Source organism: Anabrus simplex, chromosome 14, assembly GCF_040414725.1.
Source record: "Anabrus simplex isolate iqAnaSimp1 chromosome 14, ASM4041472v1, whole genome shotgun sequence".
Taxonomy (NCBI): Eukaryota; Metazoa; Arthropoda; class Insecta; order Orthoptera; family Tettigoniidae; genus Anabrus; species Anabrus simplex.
In genome coordinates, this window is record NC_090278.1 from 77,482,197 (window position 1) to 77,500,829 (window position 18,633).

The window sequence follows — 18,633 nt, forward strand, 5'->3', positions numbered from 1 at the left end:
TTCAAATATTTGGGGGAAACAATCCAAGAAGATGGTTTGGAAAAATAACAAAAAATGCATACAACAAAGAATGTTTATCTAAAAATCTTAAAATAAAGCACTACAACACAGTTGTGAAACCAGAATGCTTATATGCCAGTGAATGCTTTGTACTCAATTATAAACTTGAAAGATTGGAAGTACTAGAAAGAAGAATTAAGTATAAGAAAAATATTAGGCCCTCTAAAAATGACAGAATTTTGGAAATTAAGAAGTAATAATGAAATTTATCAGAACATAGAAAACATATCTATAACAGTACGGAAGAGGAGACTGCCATTTTTTGGACATATTTACAGAATGGACGACAGTAGACTAACCAAAAAGATCTTCACGTATCCTTGGAATAAAAAGTCAACAACCACCTGGATTCAAGAGATCAAAAAAGACTTGGAAAGAAACAACATCAGAGAAGAAGTAATGGAAAGAGAAATTTTCAGGAAGAAAGTTTTAAAGATGGAAGGATTCCAAGGGAGGGAGGCAAAGAAAACCGACACAAAGTTGTCTGAAGAAAGGAAAAAGAAACTAGTGAAACAATGAAGGAATATTGGAAGAAAAGGAAGAAAAAACACCAAAGGATGAAGAATTGAGATTGTAACGTGGTCCCTAGTAGGCCCTAACGCAACAAGAAGAAGAAGAAGGAGTGTGATGCCGCAGCGGAAAAGCTGCATGGAACATCAATACAGACTGGGTTTGAGTCCTGATTACTGAATATGTGATTTGCGAGGTGAAAGTCGCGCCCGGTGGATCGGATTTTGCATAACAAATGAGGTCCCAGTTATGAGATTATCGGTCACATAAAACTACAAGCTTCATTCCTCCTCCTAATAATAATAATAATAATAATAATAATAATAATAATCATCATCTTCCTTCCAAGTATTGGGCCATGTGACCCGTTACGGTCTTGCATTTTACTTTTTGCAAGACTTGAAAGCAGTCAAATGTCCTTCCGACGGGTTGCTAGCCTGAAGGAATAATAATAATAATAATAATAATAATAAGAAGAAGAATAATAATGTATATAACTACAGATACTGGTACTGACATGTGGCCTACTTAATAAAGTAAAGTGTTTTTATGAATTGTCACACAATTACTTAGCACTAATAACAGTAAATGTAAAATGAACTAAAATATTTAAAAATAACTGAACATTCAACGCTTAAGTAGCGTACAGTTTGAATGAAAGCTTGGTCAGGAAAAAAAAATTGTCATTCTGCTTCTGGTATAGACTCATCAAAATACCATTTCCCACGAGTAAAACGAGTCACTGGTAATTTTATTTCGATTTCACCTACATTTAAAAAGCACTAGTCTTTCGTCGGTGGTTCACAAAACAGTTCAGCTTTATCGCTGCACTTGCGAAAATTGGTTACAAAATAAATATCACCATTACTTTCAGTTATGGTACAAACATAATATTTTGAATGTTCCTTTCTGCTGTATTTTCCAAGTACGAAGTCACCCGCTTCAAAAGCCGTATCAAGGGGTGGAATTTTGGCATCTACTTCGATCTTGTAGTCTGGATGTAGAGAATGTGTGGTAGTAGTTTCAGAATATTTTCTTGCCTGAACTATATATTTTTGAATGGCTCCACATAATGTATATCGTGTGTTCCTGATAATGCACAGAAATGTACTTAAGTCAAAGTCAACCGATAGCGTGATATGGGTATTCTTGTTTAAAAACTTCCTATGTCTTGCACTGTAACGCACACGAATCACGCACATGAATCCTTTTTTATTTTATTTTTTAATTTTTTGTCCAGAACTGTCCTTTACGGAGATAAAATCTCTTGTTCGAGGAGATGGCCAACTGATATCATACGGATTGAGAAATATAAGAATTTCTTAATTTGGAAGTGAAGACTTCCTGTGCTTGCTGGAGGTAGATGAACTTTTTTATTGTTAGTGGCTTTACATCACACCGAATCAGATAGGTCTTATGGCGACGATGGGATAGGAAAGGGCTAGGTGTTGGAAGGAAGCGGCCGTGGCCTTAATTAAGGTACAGCCCCAGCATTTGCTTGGTGTGAAAATAGGAAACCACAGAAAACCATCTTCAGGGCTGCCGACAGTGGGATTTGAACCCATTATCTCCTGGATGCAAGCACACAGCTGTGCGCTCCTAACCGCATGGCCAACTTGCCCGGTGGTAGTTGAACTTACACCAAATTTTACACTCAGCGCAGAAACAATGTACCGTTCCTTCCACGGACTCACTGGTAAAGCGTGCTCTGAACGCTTTACAGCTTTCCCGAATGTTTGTTTGCATTTATAACCAGACGTTGGCGTACTCTGCTCTGCAATCGATGTTGATGGTTGTGTTGTTGGACTTGTAGAACAGGAATGGGGTAACTGTTGATAAGCCTGAAGTTTTTTCTGATCTCTGTGTTTCTTCACCAATTCTTGTACTTGTTGGCGGCGTACGTGTAACTGGGCAGCTGTCATCTGTCATCTCGCGATACCGTTTACAACATTCCTTGTGAGAGAGTGGCATTATTAAATATCATCTCAGTGTGAATTCTGATTGCTATTCTAAAATATGTCCTTTACAAGTGAGTGTGACGCAGAAACTGAATCCTGTGGGCAGCGTGTTGTGGCAGCAGGGAACTTGCCGGTCGCCTGCTCGCAAGAACGCCGTAAACACGTGGCGTATTTTACTATCAGCTTCGTATTAATCCATTTGAAATTTTAAACGAATTATAAAGCGGCTTGAAAGGATGTGTAGTATTGGATTTGCATACTAAGTTTTATTCAAACTGAGCCAGGCACTTTTCGTCTACAGAAACTTTTATACCATTTTCGTCGCGTGTTTACATGGCCTGCAGCAATAAATTTGTTACTTTATTACTCCTTGTATAAACTGTTAATAACCTAAATAAGTACTTTACTGTGAAGAGAAAGAGCATTAGAATTAAGATTTAGTAAAATTATTTTCATAACTTTTCATCATAATAAAGAGGAATTCCTAAAACTATAGAGAACTATGAAATGAATTTAGTCTCTCCATAAAGGTTCAATTACGCACATAATTAAAAACTGAAAGACATCAGTAAATTAATACATATTATAAAATTAATAAAATGTCACGTTTTATCTATAATAAAAACAAATTGTTTAGTTTTATTTTAAACTTTACTTTTCCCTCCTTGGGTGGACTATTCTCTGGAATCAGCCGTAAATAAATAATGCGAGGGAATTGTGTGTACCACATTCAACGATTTCTACATTCTGGAAGGACGGAGAGAACATCTCGTTTATTAGTCTGACATATTGCTATTGTACGTACCACGAAAGCATCAGAAGAAAAATTCCTCTCAGTCCCGCTCCACAAATATCATATACAGTTCTTATTTTAGTTATGTTTTTGAATTTTTAACTTTATTCTGTTAATTAAGCATAAAAGTGAGCAGCCTTTAATCCTAAAGATATGACACTTTTAGCAACAACAAAGAAAAAGTTTGTGCGACTATTGCCTATAACGATTAACGGTCCCTTCGGAGTCATCATAACCGGTCTTGACTGTACTTCTAGGATAGTCCAAAATACCGTCCTACACTTTCTTAATGTTTAATAAGATACAATTTACAAGTACTCACCTAAAAATTAAAACTTCACCAATCTGGAGGTTCCAAGTCCATTCTGCTGGCAACTGAGAGAAGACTTCTTGACCTACAATAACCCAAAAAATATTAGTTATTAGATATGACAAATAATCAATGTACAAGAGTTTTACACTATTATCATACATATGTTTCTTTATTTTTAGGAATGTCTAAAGTACCACCCACTCTGAAATTTCTTAATGCTTTCCAGCCCAGCCAATTTGCCATTCTTATAACAATGAAGCTACGACAACAACAGATCGATAAAGAAAAATCATATAAGATGTGTACTATGCAAGATGGAACAACAGTAAAACTAGATTCTCGATCAAAACTCAGTAGGGAACCTTAATTTGATTTCACTGATTAAGAATACGAATTCAACAAGATCCTGATTCATAGGAATACCTACAAAATATCCTCGAAAAAGGATCATGCCACAACTAGAACTAAAGCTTTTGTTTGGGGAAATAGGAAATAATATTCCAGTTTTTGGTTTAAATATCTACAGTGTTGTTTGTAGGATACCTGCATCACTTTCTACGTTTACATTCGTGTAGGTGCTATACAAGATATTTCGTGTAGCACTTCCATCGCACCTATCACGAAAGAAACAATTTCTTTAAATAATTATAACAGTACCAGTAGCACTGTACAGCTCCCTGGCTGATTGGTCACATACTGGCCTTCAATTCAGAGGGCTCTGGCTTCAATTCCTGGTCAGAGATTCCTGTAAGTCAGTTACTTACTGTAATTAAATTAATTCAAGTAAATCAAGGAAAGATGTCAACAGTTCCATTCATGGTGTGGCACTCGCACAGGTATCTTCCTTTAAATATTTAGGAAGAATATTATCTGAGGATGGGTACTGTCACCAAGATGTCAGAGTGCGGCTGGGAATAGTAAGAGCAGCGTTGAGCCTAGAGCTGGGGATACGATTTCTTAAAATATTTGTTTGGTCGATGGGGTTATACTGTAGAGAAACATGGACGCTGAATGCCAGCTTGACTAGTCATATTCAGGGACTTCAAATGTGGTAGTGGAGATGCGTACTTAAGATTCCTTGGACACATTGAGTCACAAACGCGTAGAGGAAAACCATGGCAAAGCAAGAAGTGGGAGTTAGCACTTTTGGGCCATTCAAATAGAAGGTTCACTCTCTTGAGAATGGGAGAACTGTCATTAGAGGTGCAAACCCACCAGATGACTGATGGTCGCACAGTATAAATTTCATTCCGTATCGACGGTTTTTGAATTGAAAATGAAAAAATGAAAATCCACAGCCTGTTTCCAGTCATTCGACCGGGTCAGGAATGGAATGAATGTAGCCCTCATCTCGCGGTGAGGATGGGAATTGTGCTAGCTGCCGAAGCCTGTCGCACTCCTCTCGGGCAACGATTAATGAACGAAAGATGAAATGAAATTGGAGAGTACTGCTGAAATGAAATATGACAGGGAAAACTGGAGTACCCAGAGAAAAACCTGTCCAGCCTCCGCTTTGTCCAGCACAAATTTCACATGGAGTGACCGGGATTTGAACCACGGAACAACACAAGAAAACTTGATCAGGAGAGTATACAATATCTTCAGAATCTTGGCCTCACAGATGATATCAGTCAGAAAAATCTAAGAGACAGCCTCCTAGGTTCACAAAAATTAAGCTTAGGAATTGTGATTTTGAAATGTGTTGGAATCTTCCAGTAAAGGGCAAAGGCGTCAAAGAGTATCTACCTACAAATAAAAGGATTCCTAATCATCATGGTTTAACAAGCAGTGAGTGGGGTGATGGATAGAAAACAGTAGCTAACGTCAGAGTGATACAAGCTGTACCTAGAAAATCCCAAGCCTATAACCATTGTAGGTGCTGCCTCAAAGAGACCATAACACCTTCACATGCATTAGGATATCACTCATATGGTGAGACTCTGCAGAACGGCAGACATTAATAATACCACCAATATAGTTGGTCTACTATTGGACATTATAAATTTTCCACCTAACTCATTGATAATATAGATGTTGATTCCCATAGGAAACCTGAAATATTTGTCGCGAATGAGTAAATTTATAATAAATAAAATTTACTCATTGCTATATGTCTAGAAAATACATCTCAGAGAATTAGAGTAGGCGAAGCTTTATCTGACCCTGTAATAATTAAGAGGGGAATTCCTCAAAGCAGTATTATTGGACCTTTATGTTTTCTTAAATATATAAATGATATGGGAAAAGAAATGGAATCAGAGGTAAGGCTTTTTGCGGATGATGTTATTCTGTATATATAGTAATAAATAAGTTACAAGATTGTGAGTTAGCTAGAAAATGTATAATGTCTAATAACGGACCATTTATATCGGTACGTAACTCATTCCTGGTTGCCACTCGAACTTATTCATCTACTAATATCATTCCTCGCCATCTCTCTGCTGACAGCTCAGAACATACCACTTATTACACGTGATAAAATTCATTTTTGGATCCGTACTGAAAGTATTTGTATTAATTCAATATAATACAAATGTACTGAATAGGTGGGTAAATATAAATATAGCCTACTAGTGTTATTTAATACATACCACTTAGTTGAGCAGCTCGTCTCCTTTCTCTCAAGTCTTCCCAGCCCAAACTCTGCAACATTTTTGTAACACTACTCTTTTGTCGGAAATCACCCAGAACAAATCAAGTTGCTTTTCTTTGGATTTTTTCCAGTTCTTGAATCAGATAATCCTGGTGAGGGTCCCATACAATGGAAACATACTCTAGTTGGGGTCTTACCAGAGACTTATATGCCCTCTCCTTTACATCCTTACTACAACCCCTGAACACCCTCATAACCATGGGCAGAGATCTGTACCCTTTATTTACAATCCCATTTATGTGATTACCCCAATGAAGATCTTTCCTTATATTAACACCTAGATACTTACAATGATCCTCAAATGAAACTTTCACCCCATCAACGCAGTAATTAAAACTCAAGAGGACTTTTTCTATTTGTGAAACTCACAACCTGACTTTTAACCCTGTTTATCAACATACCATTGCCTGCTGTCCATAACAACATTATCGAGGTCAAGTTGCAGTTGCTCACAATCTTGTAACTTATTTATTACTCTATACAGAATAACATCACCTGCAAAAAGCATTACCTCTGATTCCACTTCTTTACTCATATCATTTATATATATATAATTCGTGGGGCCATCAAGGACCACATTAAGTCTTGTTGCATTTGACACTGAACTTGGCCTTCTTTAGAACCCAAATTTCCCTCATTCTTTGTGCGTGGGCCTGCTTACGCTCCTCTGTCCAAGGGGCATCGTGTCTTCTCTTCGGTTGCTCGTCTCAGTTTAGCCCGTTCGTCAATATTTTCTTGCGGAAGAGATCTCTGTTAAGGGCGTCTTCAGCTGAGATATGTAGCATTTGCAGGTCTTCTTTGGTATTTCTAAACCAGGAAATTGTGGTTTTGGGGTTTGAATCAAAAAAGTGAAAGATTTCTTTAGTTAACTTTCTTCCGTCCATTCTTTTCAGATGACCGTAAAATCGTGCCCGTCTTTTTCTGATTGTGTCGGTAATTTTCTCTATTTTGCTGTAGACTTCCTTGTTGGATCTCTTTTGATGGATTCCATTTTTGTACTTTGATCCCAAGATTCCTCTCACAATTTTGCGTTCTCTTTTCTCCAGTTCTTCAAGGAGTCCTTTGCTGGCATTTAGAGACAGGGTTTCGGCTGCATATAGAACTACTGGCTTCAGAACTGTTTCATAGTGACGTATCTTGGTGTTTTGGGAAAGGCATTTTCTGTTGTAGATTGTGCGGGATGTTTGGTAGGCTATTTCCAGTTTGCGTACTCGCTCCTGAAGTGCTTCTTTGTCCGGTCCATTTTTCATGATGATCTCACCCAGGTATTTGAATTTGTCTACTCGGGTGATGTCCCCGTATTTTGTATGGAGTTTTGGTGGAGCCTCTTTGATGTTAGTCATTACTTCTGTTTTCTCAAACGATATCTGCAAACCAGTTTGTTCGGCAATTTCCTTTAAAATTTCAACTTGAGCTCTAGCGGTTTCTATGTCGTTTGAGAGAACAGCAATATCATCGGCAAATGCTAAGCAGTCTGTTGAGATCCCCTTGGATTTGGTTCCTATTTTCAATGGACTGTAGTTGGTTTCTTGTAATCTCACCCGCCAGGTTCTGATGATCTTTTCAAGAACACAGTTGAAGAGTATCGGGGATAGCCCATCACCTTGTCGGACTCCTGTTTTGATGTCAAAGGAATGCGAGAGACATCCGTGGAACTTCACCTTGGATTTTGTACTGGTCAGGGTGGCTCTAATTAATGCCAGCAGTTTCAAATCAACTCCAAATTCATTTAAGATGTTTAGCAGGACTTCCCGGTCAATGGAGTCGTACGCTTTCTTAAAGTCCACAAAGACAGACACATACTGCTTGGACCTTAGTGTACAATATCTGATGATCGTTTTGAGATTTTGGATCTGTTCAGCTGTTGAGCGACCTTTTCTGAACCCTCCTTGGTATTCACCTATTTGATGTTCGACTTGTGCTTCCAAACGCTCCAGGATGGCAAGTGATAGAATTTTGTAAGTCACGGGTAACAAAGATATTCCTCTGTAGTTGTTGATGTTCTTCATGCTGCCTTTTTTGTGTAGTGGATGGATCAAAGCTATTTTCCAATCTTCGGGTAGGGTCTCCTTGTTCCAAATTTCTTCTAATTTGCTTTTGCAAGATATCAAGTGATTCCTCTGGGGCATATTTCCATAGTTCTGCTACTACTGAGTCTTCACCCGGCGCTTTGTTATTTTTGAGACGGGCAATGTGGTAATGAAGTAATCTGCCAGAATGCTGCAATTTTCTTCATTTGACGTCGCCAGTGTGCCGTCCTTTTGCTCAAAGCATAGAGATAGTGGTTTATAGCCAGTGAGTTTGCGTTTGAAGGCTCTGTAGTACTCTCTGCTTTCATTCTTCCTAAAGTTTTGTTCTATCTTTTCAATGAGAGATTTTTCGTATTTACGTTTCTCAGTTCTGAACACCCTAGCTGCTTGGGCAAGTTGGGTTTTGTAGGCTTCCCAATTATTTTCTAATTTCATAGAGTAGTACTGTTTCCATGCATTGAGTCTTTCTTGGAGGACTGATTCGCAGGTACCATTCCACCAAGCATGCTTTTTGCTTCTCTTGATTTCTGCAACGTCTTTGGCGGCCTCAACAAGGAGACTTTTGGCGTTGTTAAAGTCACAGTCATTTGGTCTAACCTTCTCCCGGAACTCCTCGACCCTTTGCCGAAGTTTATCATTGTCGAAGAGTGTGATCTGTTTGGTTGTCTTCCTTGTGTTTGCGGGAATTGGTTTGAATTTGATAAGAGACATATAGTGATCTGAGGCCACATTGATGCCTTTCTTTACCTTCACATTCATAATCTCAGGGCTGTTTCTCCTGGAGATTGCAACGTGATCAATTTGGAACTCTCCGAGAGCTTGGACGGGAGAACGCCAAGTCATTTGCTTTCTGGGTAGATGGCGAAAGTGGGTCGACATGACCTGCAGGTTGTGATTTTCGCAAATGGACACCAGTCTTTTGCCGTTGGGATTGGTTCTTTTGTGAGCAGGGTAATTTCCTATAACTTTCTTGTACTTCTGTTCACGACCTAGTTGGGCATTGAAGTCACCCAAAAGAAGCTTGACATGGTGTTTGGGGATTTTGTTTAATTTTTCATCCAGTAGGTCCCAGAAATTATCAACTTCGCCTGGATCAGACTTGTTCTTATCGTTTGTAGGAGCATGTGCATTAACTAGGGCGTAGGTTTTGTTCGCGCATTTAATTGTGAGTATAGACAATCTGTCATTCACAGGTTCGAAATTTGCAACCGATTTAAGGATCTTGGTTCTAACAGCAAACGCGGTTCCAAGCATCACAGCTCCATTGAGGATTCCTCTTTGCGCTTTGCTCTTGAAAAATCGGTAGCCTTCGGATTAAAAAATCTCTTCATCTGGGTACCTTGTTTCCTGTAGGGCCATTATGAATATCTGATTTTCGTGAAGAGCTTTGGTGAGGGTTTTCAGCTTGCCAGTTTGTGTAAGTGAATTGATGTTGAAAGTTGCTAGAAAGGTTTTAGATTTTGGCCTGAGTTTTTGACTCTTCGGGGTACACCGAGACGCTCCGACTCGTCTCTTGCATGATGTCGAGTCTCCCCCAGAATCCGAACGAGACTCGTGCGCCGTGGCATTCACGACGAGGGATTTATCCGAAGATTTACCCCCTGGGGTATGTTTCTTGAAATGTTGTGCCATCATGCTTTTTGACTTGACTTTGCTTTGGACGGGTACCCATCCTTTTACAACTAGGGTTGTTAGCCCTAGGGGTTGCCTCAAGATGTTTTCTGGCTTCTGGTCATTTACCAGTCTTCGCCGTAACCCTGACAAGGGACCAGTTTTTTTTCACGGTGGTATTTTATTTCCCTACTACCCTCTGACTCTGCTGGCGGCAGAGCCAGTGAGCTTCCCCAATTCCAATGGGACGCGCCCGATGGAGGTAACCGGTAAATCCCCACACAGGCATATCATTTATATATACAAAAAAAAAAACATAAATGTCTAATAATACTGCCCTGAGAAATTCCCCTCTTAATTATTACAGGGTCAAATAACGCTTCGCCTACTCTAATTCTTTGAGATATATTTTCTAGACATACCGATAGCAAACCATTCAGTCACTCTTTGATCTAGTCCAATCGCACTCAATTTTGTCAGTAGTCTCCCATGATCCACCCTATCAAATGCTTTAGACAGGCAATCACAATACAGTCCATTTGACCTCCTGAATCTAAGATATCTGCTATATCTTCATGGAATCCTACAAGTTAAGCTCCAGTGGAATAACCTTTCCTAAAACCGAACTGCCCTCTATCGAACCAGTTATTAATTTCGCAAACATGTATAATATAATCAGAAAGAATGCCTTCCCAAAACTTACATGCAACGTATGTCAAATTTACTGGTCTGTAATTTTCAGCTTTATGTCTATCACCCTTTCCTTTATACACAGGGGCTACTCTAGCACCTCTTCATTCATTTGGTACAGCTCCTTCAACCAAACAATAACCAAATAAGTCATGGGCGCCCGCAAGGGGGGGGCACTTGCCCCCACCTGGAATTCTAAAGATGTTGATGTTCAATTGTTTAATATCATACCAGATTATTTCATAAACTGAAATTACTGACAGTCATCTAGCATATGTTATAACTGGAAGTTTCTGTAAACAATTTAATGTAGCTGACGTTATATTGGTTTTTATATTCAAGAAAATTGTTAATGTGCCCCCCCCCCCCTGGAAAAGATCCTGCGGGCGCCCATGAAATAAGTACTTCAGATATGGTACTATATCCCAACCCATTGTCTTTAGTAGGCTATATCCCCAGGAATCTTATCAATTCCAGCCGCTTTTCTAGTTTTCAACTTTTGTATCTTATTGTAAATGTCATTGTTATCATATGTACATTTTAATACTTCTTCAGCATTAGTCTCCTCCTCCATCTAGACATTATCCTTGTAACCAACAATCTTTACATACTGCTGACTGAATACTTCTGCCTTTTGAAGATCCTCACATACACACTCCCCTTGTTCATTAATTCTTTCTGAAATATCCTTCTTGGTATCTGTTTCTGCCCTAAAATACCTATACATACTCTTCCAATTTTCACTAAAATTTCTATGCCTGCCAATTATGCTTGCCATCATGTTAGCCTTAGCTGTCTTCTTTGCTAGATTCAATTTCCTAGTAAGTTCCTTCAATTTCTCCTTATTTCCACTCTATTTCTTTCCAATATGCACCTCCTTCTTAGTCTCTTTATTTCTCCATTACAATAAGGTGGGTCTTTACCATTCCTTTAAACCCAACCCAGAGTCTGTTTACATTTTTATTTACTGTTTTCCACCGATCATAGTTACTTTTTTAAAACTCCCTCATGCCTGCTTTATCAGCCATATGGTACTGCCTAATAGTCCTACTTTTAAGACTTTCCTTTCTATCACATTTATTTTTAACTACGACAAAAAAAGCTTCATGATCACTAATACCATCTATTACTTTGGTCTGCTGGTTTTACCAGCACCACATCCAGGATATTTCTCCCTCTAGTTGGTTCCATCACTTTCTGAATCAGCTGTCCTTCCCATATTATTTGCCATTTGTTGGTCATGCTTCCTGTCGTTCGCATTTTCTTCCCAATTGACATTTGGTAAATGCAGATCTCCCGCTACAATCACATTCCTTTCCATGTCGTTTCCCACATAGCTTATTATCTTATCACATAATTCTGAATCCATGTCAGTGCTACCCTTTCCTGGTCTGTACACTCCAAACATATCAAGTTGCCTATTATTTTTAGAGATGAACCTTACACATAGAATTTCACGTTTGTCATCTTTAACTTTTTCGTAGCTTACAAATTCTTCTTTCACCAGAATGAATACTCCCCCTCCCATCATTCCTATTTTATTTCTACAATACACACTCCAGTTCCATGAGAAAATTTCTACATCCATTATATCATTTCTCAGCCATGATTCAACTCCTATTACAATATCTGGTAAATATATATCTATTAAATTATTTAATTCTATTCCTTTCTTGACAATACTTCTACAGTTCAACACTAACATTTTAATGTCATCCCTACTTGATTTCCAGTTCTCTGTTCCATTATCACCGCTCCCTAGGCCACCCCGTTTCCCTGAATGTACCTCCCTATTACCCTTCCAAACAAATTTTCTAACTTATATGCGCTACTGTGGTGTAAGTGAAGGCCATCTGAGCGCAGATCCCTATCTCCTACCCATTGTGCATACCGTAGAGGCCACTGCATAGGCTGCTTGGAGCCACCGGCAGTGCCAATCCACTACGAGAGACTTTGCCTCATTTTAAAAAATTGATGCCTGTCTGGCCATAAACGTTGTGACACAAATTAATGTTAGTAATAATTTACATGTCGTCTTTGCTGCAAAAAATTCGAAACACCGGTTAAGGTACAATTGTTACAGAAGTAATCATGTTGTGAATGAATCTGATGTGAGCTTTAAAATACCTTAGCTTTCACACATAATAGCCGATCATCTTTCAGCTTAGCTGTTTCCAATAACACATCTGTAGTTTTCAGTCTGGTTAACACGTCCGGTATCTATGATTAGTGATTGTGGTTTGCAGTCTGCTTAAGTAAATACAGTAAGTGAAGTTAAGTAGCCGTATGTGATTTGGTGCATGATGTCTGTTTTTGCAGTTAACGGTAATTGTAATTGTGGTATGCAGGTTGCTCTGAAGTGATCATGTACACGAACTCAGAGCATGCGAGCATACATTACATAGGCCTATATGGTTTGGTGAATGGTAATGCATTGAAGGCACGCCGCTTGTATCAGGAACGATACCCAAGGCGCAGACTGCCAGACTGAAAGATATTTGAAGGAATCCATCGCTGCCTCTGTGAACACGGGAGTTTCGCATGTCCACCAGGAACCGGTCAAGCAGTACAACCGTTCAGGAGGAGAAAGCTGTACTCAACGCTGTGGATGAAAGTCCTGGAATCAGCACTAGGAGGTTAGGCTTGCAGAGGAAAAGGTTGCACATGACGATCTGGAGACTGCTACGAGAAAACCTGTTGTATCCGTATCATCTGCAGCGTGTACAAGCCTTGTCTCCTGTGGATTATGCTGCAAGAGTAACGTTCTGCTGGTGGTTCCTACAACAATGCAGCATGACGCCTATCTTCGCAGCTTGTGTTATTCACAGATGAAGCAACATTTACAAGAGATGGAATGCAGAATTTCCATAATCAACACGTGTGGAGTGATACAAATCCTCATGCAATCATCCAATCTTCTCATCAACAGAGGCTCACCATTAACATCTGGGCAGGCATTGTTGGTGATTCCTTGTTGGGACCCTACGTTCTTCCGAAAAGGTTTATTGGACAGAACTACACAAATTTCTTGTGTACTGCATTGCCTGATTACTTGCGTCCTGTCGACAAATGTTTTTCAAGCACGATGGTCCTCCCGCACATTTCAGTCTCCTGCCCGCAGGTACCTGAATATCCTCCTTCCTGAGCGCTGGATAGGTAGAGGAGGACCGGCTGCTTGACCACCATGCTCTCCTGACTTGAACTCCCTGGACTTTTACCTGTGGGGACACGTTAAGTCTCTCGTGTATGCGACTCCTGTTCGTGATGAAGCAACTTTACGTGAGCGCATTGTGACAACCTCTTAGGCAGAGCGCACTACACCAGGCATTTTTGACTGCATGCGACGACGAGCGGAGGCTTGTATTCAAGCTGAAGGTTGTCACTTTGAACATTTCCTCTGATGTTAAAAATTAAATAATTGAAAAAGAGGTTCAACCTATTCAATGTTGTTGTTGTTTGAGTCATCAGTCCATAGACTGGTTTGATGCAGCTCTCCATGCCACCCTATCCTGTGCTAACCTTTTCATTTCTACGTAACTATTGCATCCTACATCTGCTCTAATCTGCTTGTCATATTCATACCTTGGTCTACCCCTACCGTTCTTACCACCTACACTTCCTTCAAAAACTAACTGAACAAGTCCTGGGTGTCTTAAGATGTGTCCTATCATTCTATCTCTTCTTCTTGTCAAATTTAGCCAAATCGATCTCCTCTCACCAATTCGATTCAGTATCTCTTCATTCGTGATTCGATCTATCCATCTCACCTTCAGCATTCTTCTGTAACACCACATTTCAAAAGCTTCTATTCTCTTTCTTTCTGAGCTAGTTATCGTCCATGTTTCACTTCCATACAATGCCACGCTCCACACGAAAGTCTTCAAAAACATCTTTCTAATTTCGATATCAATGTTTGAAGTGAGCAAATTTCTTTTCTTAAGAAAGCTCTTCCTTGCTTGTGCTAGTCTGCATTTTATGTCCTCCTTACTTCTGCCATCGTTAGTTATTTTACTACCCAAGTAACAATATTCATCTACTTCCTTTAGGACTTCGTTTCCTAATCTAATATTTCCTACATCACCTGCCTTCGTTCGACTGCACTCCATTACTTTTGTTTTGGACTTATTTATTTTCATCTTGTACTCCTTACCCAAGACTTCGTCCATACCATTCAGCAACTTCTCGAGATCTTCTGCAGTTTCAGATAAAATAACAATATCATCGGTAAATCTCAAGGTTTTGATTTCCTCTCCTTGGACTGTGATTCCCTTTCCAAATTTCTCTTTGATTTCCCTTACTGCCTGTTCTATGTAAACATTGAAAAGGAGAGGGGACAAACTGCAGCCTTGCCTCACTCCTTTCTGGATTGCTGCTTCTTTTTCAAAGCCCTCGATTCTTATCACTGATGACTGATTTTTATACAGATTGTAGATAATTCTTCGTTCTCGGTATCTGATCCCTAGCATCTTCAGAATCATAAAAAGCTTGGTCCAATCAACATTATCGAATGCCTTTTCTAGATCTACGAATGCCATGTACGTGGGCTTGTCCTTCTTGATTCGATCCTCTAAGATCAGACGTAAAGTCAGGATTGCTTCACGTGTTCCTACATTTCTTCTGAAGCCAAATTGATCTTCTCCCAACTCAGCTTCCACTTGTTTTTCCATTCTTCTGTAAATAATACGTGTTAAAATTTTGCAGGCATGAGGTACAAACTAATGGTGCGGTAGTTTTCACACCTGTCAGCACCGGCTTTCTTCGGAATAGGTATAACAACATTCTGCCGAAAATCGGATGGGACTTCTCCTGTCTCATACATCTTGCACACTAAATGAAATAACCTTGCCATGCTGGTTTCTCCTAAGGCAGTCAGTAATTCAGAGGGAATATCATCAATTCCAGGTGCCTTATTCCTATTTAGGTCACTCACAGCTCTGTCAAACTCTGACCTCAAAATTGGGTCTCCCATTTCATCAGCATCAACAGCCTCTTCATGTTCCAGAACCAGATTATCTACATCTTTACCTTGATACAACTGTTGGATATGCTCCTGCCATCTTTCTGCTTTGTCTTCTTTCCCTAGAAGTGGCTTTCCATCTGAGCTCTTAATATTCATGCACCTAGATTTCCTTTCTCCAAAGGTTTCCTTGATTTTCCTGTATGCAGCATCTACCTTTCCCAGGACCATACAGCCTTCGACATCCTTGCACTTCTCCTTCAGCCATTCTTCCTTAGCTACCTTGCACTTTCTATCCACTTGATTCTTTAGTCGCCTATATTCTTTTCTATCCTCTTCATTTCTAGCATTCTTGTATTTTCGTCGTTCATCAATCAGGTCTAGTATCTCCTGAGTTATCCACTGATTCAATACCTATTCAATACATAAGGGAAAGAAATGTAGTGATTACATTCTTATTTAATAGTAACTATAAATGGGACCGGTTTCGACCCTAGTCCAGGTCATCGTCAGCCGTAAAAACATGTAAAACAATGCATATGAAAAAGAAAAAGATTAAGTGAACTCTGGATCGGTATAAGATGAAACATAAATTAACGATGGGGGTAGAAATTGTGAGTCACTTAAAAGAAAACAGTACGTAATATTAAGAATGGTAGTATGGCACACGCAAAGATAGGTGAAGTCTCACAATGTTTATGAATATTGGAGAACGGTCAAATGGGTCAGTTTCCACACTCTGTCAGGCACAAAGTCACAACACTATCAAACAACATATGAAGATCATAAATAACTTGAAGTCGCAGACAAATAGATTTGTAGAAGCAAACCGCCAGCTCCCGGTGATGTACGGTGTAAATGTACAAAAGTGTGAATAAATCTGTAAGTATACGTTTCCGTACCCATGTTGTCATAACCCTTTTTTCTTCTCACTATGTGAGGAATCCATTCCTAAATTTTTGCCATCAAGTTTTGGTACACCCTGTAGAAAGAAAAGTTTTTCCAAAGACAACATGTTAATCTTTTAAAATCAACAAGAGGAGTTTAAACATTTATATTGTAAATTTTAATACGGACAGAAGCAAGAAGATTTTACGACAGAAAATTTAGTGAGTTTTTAAAATAATGTTCTCACCCAATCATGAAACCCAACATTTTATTTATTCATTCATAAATTTTTAAATGTTATTCCATTGTTTCTGTTAAGTTAATTGTATTAGATGATTACAAAAGGTCAAAACATGTACCAAAGAAAATATGACTAAATTTTGCCGTATCTCTTAAATTGTGAGTATTAGTTTATCAAGCATTGAAATGTGGACTTAAAATCTGTAAGAACTGAAACGGGCGTACATCATGACAACTTGAAACTGAATGGTTTTCTTATTTTCAACTAAGGTTCAGGCAGCCTTGTGGGCACACATGATGCGAGCTCTATTGGAGGCAATAGAAAAACCAAGCTGGCCACCTGCAAGACAGAAAAAGGTCGCAAATCTGAGATTTACAAAACCCCCATTTTAATTCTCCCATGTAAGTAGTAATAATTATACGGGCAGGTTGGTGGGTCTCTAGCAAGCAAAAAGGAAGGATCTCTCTTCTATGCTACTTCAGGTATCTTTTTATGTCATTTTTATATGCTTTTTCACCCACTTAACCAACAAAGGCTTTTGGGAAGTAACAACAGAAACTGAAACAATTAAAGTCGATGACAAGGACCTATAGTTCACCTATAAGCGACAAGTCACTGACCTACAATCTCTTATTTTCTTACATGCTGTATTTAGATACTACAGTAAAACTCTTGAACACAGTGGGTGCCATTACCATTCTCATTCACTGGAAACTACTCATCTCGACCAATGGTGAAATTTAAATGTAGGCCTATATAAAAGCCTGAATGAAGACCCTTAGTCTCTACCATAATTACAGCAATATTATGGCAGAGTATGCCGAATCCATAGAGCTACCTTAATTGAGAGGCAATAGTAAAATAAATTATATGCGATCTTTAATATCTTTATATCAATGGCCCCTTTCCTTTACCATTAAGCTTAACAGTGACTTCATAATTTTTTACAAGGGAATGAAAAAGAAAAGAAGACATCGTTAATGACACACTCTTAACGCTAATGCATGATTATTAATGATTAAAATACACCATAATATAGTACAGTACTTACAGCAGCAATTATTATCCAGTGCAATTCCATAGTTGATGTTGATACTGTATTTCTTGAATGCCCAAAGCTACATCTCGTCATTCAAACAGGAGTATTTCAGGTTAATAATGCTACACATGCACAAACACACATTCATTACTGAATAATCATATCAACGATTATTTACTATAACACACGTGTGTAAACAGATTTGCAGTACCGCCAGGATGCATCATGTCATGTAAACATGACTTTCTTCTTCTTCTTCTTGATTAGATTTTGATGTAGTAGCGTCCAGTGTCGCCAACACAGAAAATTTTTATCCGCTACATTTTAGCGATTCATAGTTTGTGTTTCAAAGGTTGCCAGTACGAATCTCGAAGATTGAGGTCGACCAATTCAGCACTAGGGTGTAAATCTATCCAAAAAAGGTGTGCAGATAGTATTGTATTTGATTTTAGTTAAAAATCCTCTAAATTTCGAATTAAATCAAAATAGCATATACCAGCTTTTTGTATAGAAGAAGTGAACTCGATACTCACCAGTTTTAGAACAGGGTGTCATCATCTTTTCCTCTCCTGTGGTTCCGTGTGAAGCCACAAGCCAGGTATGTACTTTTTCGAAATATCTGATGCCAATATTCAAGATCACTGCAACACTTGTTCACTCGTTTCAATCCTGCTCGTATGGTAAACATAAACGGTAGACATTCAAGATTTTTTTTTACCTAATGTGATTGGCTGTGAGCTCTTTCAACAACTAGACCAATATCCTAACTCTTCAGCACTCTTTCAGGGCAGCCAAAGAAACTGGCCGTCAACTTTGCAGCTCACCAGCAAGGCACATAAGGAAATTTTCATATCTATTTCGATTTTTTTTTCACGTTAATAACCGATTTC

At 38.8% G+C, this 18,633-nt stretch overlaps 1 long non-coding RNA gene across 1 annotated transcript in view; it reads right to left on the bottom strand.

Moving 5' to 3' along the window:
• The window catches only part of LOC137503026 (uncharacterized), a 29,838-nt gene extending 11,885 nt beyond the window's left edge, over positions 1 to 17,953 (bottom strand). The window contains exons 1-2 of the long non-coding RNA XR_011018999.1: positions 17,756 to 17,953; positions 3,644 to 3,716 (exon numbers count right to left, since the gene is read on the bottom strand). This is a non-coding gene — a long non-coding RNA (uncharacterized lncRNA). The remainder of the gene's footprint in view (positions 1 to 3,643; positions 3,717 to 17,755) is intronic.
• Positions 17,954 to 18,633: the final 680 nt, after the last annotated feature.